Source organism: Glycine max, chromosome 14 (assembly GCF_000004515.6).
Source record: "Glycine max cultivar Williams 82 chromosome 14, Glycine_max_v4.0, whole genome shotgun sequence".
Classification (NCBI taxonomy): Eukaryota; Viridiplantae; Streptophyta; class Magnoliopsida; order Fabales; family Fabaceae; genus Glycine; species Glycine max.
Window position 1 is genome coordinate 29,790,261 of NC_038250.2, and position 5,703 is coordinate 29,795,963.

Genomic DNA, 5,703 nt, shown 5'->3' on the forward strand with positions numbered 1-5,703 from the left:
AGCGGACGGATTGGTTTTTGCGTAAGAGTTTAAACAACGGCTCACAAATAGAGGTGAGCTGTGATATGAATATGGCAATATAATTCAAACGTCCCAGGAAACCTCGGACCTGCCTCTTGGTATGGGGTTCCAGCATCTCAAGGATGACCTTCACCTTTTCGGGGTCCATCTCTATCCCTTTCTAGCTCACGATGAAACCTAGCAATTTCCCTGATTTGACCCCAAAGGTGCACTTAGCGGGGTTTAACCTCAATTGATACTTCCTAAGCCTTTCAAACAACTTCTGCAGGTTGACAAGGTGTTCCTCCTTGGTCTTAGACTTGCCAATTATGTCGTCCACATAGACTTCGATTTCTCGGTGCATCATATCATGGAACAAAGCAACCATAGCCCGTTGATAAGTTGCCCCGGCTTTCTTGAGTCCAAAGGACATCACCTTATAACAGAATGTTCCCCACAGGGTGACGAAGGTAGTCTTTTCCATATCCTCCGGCGCCATTTTTATCTGATTGTAACCGGAGAACCCATCCATGAAGGAAAACAAAGCGAAATTGGTTGTATTATCCATGAGGATATCGATGTGCGGCAGAGGAAAATTGTCTTTGGGACTGGCTCGATTCAGGTCCCGATAATCCACACACATTCGCACCTTCTCATCCTTCTTAGGCACTGGTACAATATTGGCAACCCATTCTGGGTACCGAGCGACAGCCAAAAACCAGCGTCAAATTGTTTCTTTACCTCTTCTTTTATTTTCAAGGATGTCTCGGGCTTCATCCTCCTCAGCTTTTGTTTCACTGAGGAACACTCGGGATTTAGAGGTAATCGGTGCTGTACAATGTCAAAACTCAAACCGGGCATATCTTGGTACGACCAAGCAAAGATGTCTTGGTAGTCTTTTAGCAGGGCTATTAATTCTTCACGGATGGGTGCGGTTATACCCGTGCCTATCTTTACTTCCTTTTTCCCACCGTCGGTTCCTAAGTCCACTAGTTCTGTCTCTTCTTAATGAGGCCCCATTTCTTGGTCCTCATGGGCGACTATCTTTTCCAACTCTGGGGGAAGTCCTACATCTTCGTTCTCTTCATCCTCCGTCTGATCCATTTCTTGCTCAAAATCGATGGTCGGGTCCCAGGTATTAGTACCTTCGAGGGACTCGTCGTCGGATCTGGCGTTTTAAACGTAAAGAAATAAACATGCAAATAGATGAGAATGGGTAGAGACGTTGGAACAGATGTAAAAAGATCTTTGTATTATAAATTCAGGAACAAAAGTCATAAAGCCTTAACAAAAAGAAACTCTAAATCCTAGGCCCAACCGTAGAGTTTAAAAGCCACAAAGGGTTACATTATGATTGTCGCGTAAATGTCCGGGCGCTCCTCCACTCGCCAATTTCCTAGTCGGAAACCAAGAGGGCATGGTCGTACCAAATCCGACCCACTCGGAGAATCATCTTCGCATATCGCAATGACTTGGCCTTTGTGCCCTAGACCCGCGCTTATAAAGCTCCTACTTATGTGGCAGGGCGGGCCCCCTTTGACTTCTTGTCTTAATCGTGAGCCTTGACCTCCGCTCTTCCTTCCTGCAACACTTTTCCTTATGTCCGCTTGTGTGGGTTTATAGCCTAACCTAAACTTCCCACGGTTTCCTCTGGCGCTTATCAAGTTGGTTCTGCCGCCGTTGTCCTTGCCTAAACCCATTCCGGGCTCGTAACCATTCCCCAACATCACTCGGGCCACCATTACTGCCGTATCGGACAGGCAAGGTTGCCTAGAGAAGGAATCTACAAAGGCAATGCTTACCACCTCAAAAGACTGGAAGGCTGTTTCTAATGACTCCTCAGCGGCTTCCACATATGGTATAGAGGACGGGCAACTCACCAAGATGTCTTCCTCACTCGATACGATAACCAAATGCCCCTCTACTATGAATTTCAATTTTTGGTGGAGTGTAGAGGGAACGAATCCCACCGAGTGGATCCACGGGCGCCCCAAAAGGCAGCTGTAAGCGGGGTTAATATCCATTATTTGAAAGGTGACCTGACAGGTATGGGGGCCTATCTGTACAGGGAGGTCGATCTCTCCCCTAACCTCTCGGCGGGTGCCGTCGAAGGCACGGACCACCATGGAACTTAGCTTTAGATGGGAAACATTAAACGGTAATTTCTCCAACGTGCTTTTGGGCATTATGTTTAAACTGGAACCGTTATCGATGAGCACCTTGGCCGCGACGTGGTCCATGCATTTGACTGATACATGCAGAGCCCTGTTATGCCCTCTCCCCTCGGCAGAGATTTCTTCTTCGGCGAAGGCGAGATAGTTGTTGGCGGTGATATTATTGACGAGTCCCCCAAAGCCATCTACAGAGATATCTTGGGCCACATGAGCTTCGTTCAAGACCTTTACTAGCAAAGCCCGATGAGGCTCAGAGCTCATGAGTAGTTCTAAAAGAGAGACCCTGGCCGGGGTTTTGTTGAGCTGCTTAATAACCTTGAACTCGCTCTACTGAATAATGCGGAGAAACTCGCTTGCTTCCTCTAGTGACACTTCCTTCTTGCCACAGCCATCCCTTTTCTCCGGAAGACCTTTTACCAGAATATCCTCATTCGGAGTGAGGGTCGTTTTGTCATTTTGTTCTTCCACCACCTTTGCCTTCCCCTTAACGTTTGCGGGTTGAGTCGGCAGGTCGGGGGTGCAAACACGTGACCGCTGCGGGTCACGCCGCTCAACCCCGTGATATTGGTCACCTTGGCTGACAACGAGCTGATGTCGGTGGCCTCTTCTTTCCTTTCACTTGGAGGTGCATACCTCCACGGGACTACGTGACTGCTTCGGTTTGGAAAGGAACAGGTTTAACTACCGAGGTGTATCAGGGCTTTTGTGGAGCTGCGTCCTTGGTGAAATATACCACCAAAGGTTTAGGCCTTCCAAAACTTCTCTCATCTGCGAACTGCATACATATATGTTGTTATTCCCTCCCCTCATCGTCGACTTCCAGTCAACCTTGATCTATCATCTGTTGCAACAATTCCTCCACTGCTAAACATGTTTCCATGTTATGTAGCTCGCCGGGATACAACAAACAAGAATCCTCTTCATGCCCACCGTGGGGAATTATGCCCCCATTTTGTAGGACCTCGTAGATAAACCTCCTGGGGGTTGTCACATCCTTTAAAGGCTTAGACCTACGCGGTTTATCCGACTCAATGGCATTAACTGCTCCCCTTCCATGATTGGCGAGCGGGTTTGTTTTCAAGTTAGGCCGATCCTCTTGAAACGTCAGCCATCAGGCGTCTATCAAATGTTGGACCTTGTATTTAAGGGCCAGGCATTTTTCGGTGGAGTGGCCCGGGGTTTTCCCTTGGTACGTGCAAGTTGCGTCAGGATCATACCACTTTGGGAAAGGATGTTGGTAGATCTTCCCGGGAGTTATTACGGCCATTTGGTTGGCGATGAGGGACGGCAAGAGGTCTTTGTACATCATTGGGATCGGGGTGAATTCTGGAATTGGCTTCGGGGGAAAGTTCCTCATCGCGTTGGAACCGACACCAAAGTGGGCATTGCCAGCCGGGCGAGTCGTGGTTGGAGCCGGAGCTTGGGGGGCCTCCCTCTGGATTGGGGCAGGCGCTCTAGGCTATACGGGTGCTGAATTGAAGGAGTTCTCGGCTCGAGCTGAAAAGCTCGGATGATGTTGCGCGTACTGATGGGTACCATGTGAGGTCTGCGGGGGCTTGACCCATGCGGGCGCCGAAGTGACGGCATGGGTATCTCCTTCCTTCCTTTTTGCCCCAGTTGCTCCGATTCTCCTAGCATTGGCACCTGTGGAGGAGACGTAATCGAACTTCCCTCTTTTTAACCCTACTTAGATTCTTTCCTCGGCGAATACCAAGTCCACGAAGCTGGAAGGCATGTAGCCTACCAACTTCTCATAGTAAAACACTAGCAAGGTGTCTACCATCATGGTAATCATCTCCCTTTTGACCATGGGAGGGGCCACTTGTGCTGCCGGGTCTCTCCACCATTGTGCGTACTCTTTAAAGGTCTCACTTTCCTTCTTAACCATGTTCTGTAGCTGAGTGCGATCGGGAGCCATATCGGAATTATATTGATATTGCCTCAGGAAGGCAGTAATCAGCTCCTTCCAAGTACGGATGTGGGAAGCTTCCAGATTAGTGTACCAAATAATCGCGGCTCCAGCCAAGCTATCTTGGAAAAAGTGCATTAACAACTTTTCATCCCTAGAGTGCGCCCCCATCTTGTGACAATACATCTTGAGATGGTTCTTAGGACAAGTCGTCCCTTTATACTTGTTGAAATCAGGTACCTTGAATTTTGGGGGGATGACGACATCCGGTACCAAGCAAAGATCTGTCATGTCCGCGAACGGATAGTCACCAAAGCCTTCAATAGCTCTCAATCTCTCCTCGAGGAGATCGAGTTTCCTTCTTTATTCGGCCGCTGGGGGTGGTCCTTCTGTGGACAAGAATATTGGTTGTGCAATGAGGTTGTGCTGAGGCAATGTGTTGGGTGCCGGCCCCTCGACAGGGATCGGGGGGTAGAAATCGACATCCCCTTGGGCATACTCTCGATGATCTTCGTGGACCTCGTCGGGCTGTCGAGGAGGCTCCCCTTCAAGGATGGGGGAAAGGACGTGACCCTCGTCATCATGCATGACTGGCAGCGTGTAATTAGGTGGTAATCCATAAGGGTAAGCCACCCGGTTGTATCCTAAATGGGGGTTGCTGCTATGCCCCAGTGTGTTCCTTTCTCGTCCTATCGCGTTTGGGGGAGGATGGTGCGCGGTAGCTAGGAGAGTTGGGTCTGCTTCGGCAACTGAACTAACAGCGGCAGCGGTGGCCACATTTTTCTCCATGAGTTGTCTCATTCCTAACATGGCCTCCATCATGGAAGCCATTTACTCTTTCAAAGCCAACATGTCGACTTTCATCTGTTCCTGTGTCTCCTTTTGATCACCCATCGTTCTAGATTTGGATCTGGTGCGATAGGGATGCCTTGGGGCACGTTTAGTTATGGTGTTTTTCCTAAAAAAACCAAACGTGAGGAGTAGGTAAAAAAATGAATGCATGCTAGAGAAAAAATGCGGGAGTGATTTGATTCGCACTGACTTTGGAGTAAAAATATGGGATAAACTCATTTTATTCAGAAAGTTATAACTAGTCAAGATCTGAGTGACAATACAAGCTTCCTAATAGTTTCTAATTATATGGGCCATTAAATCTATCATATGCTGACAATAGCCGAGAAGTTCGTGGATCTCCTCAGGGGCGGAGTAGGTGTCCGCCATCGCTTTGGCCTTGGCTAGCAATCGGGGAAGTTCTTGACTCCCGTTCAAGGTAAGAGCAAATCGGTTCATCCACATTGTTGCCTCTTGATGTAACGAGTCGATCACCCTTCCTCTAGCCTCCTTTTTCGCGTACACTCGGGCATACTCGTCCGCCACTTTATGCTTGTGGGTCGTGGCTAGATTTAGCTCTTCTTAGTATTTGCTGACGATAGCTAACATATTGGTCTCTGTCTCGCATAACCGCTGAGACAGGTTTCTTTTGGACCTTGAGCAAACCTTCAACTCATCTTTCAAGATCAAACTGTCTACTCGTGATTGGTCCCTTTCCTCTCTCTAGAGCTTAAGCTCGTTGTTGCTGACCCACAGAGCCCCTCGGAACTTGTTCTGGCCGTGCTCTTC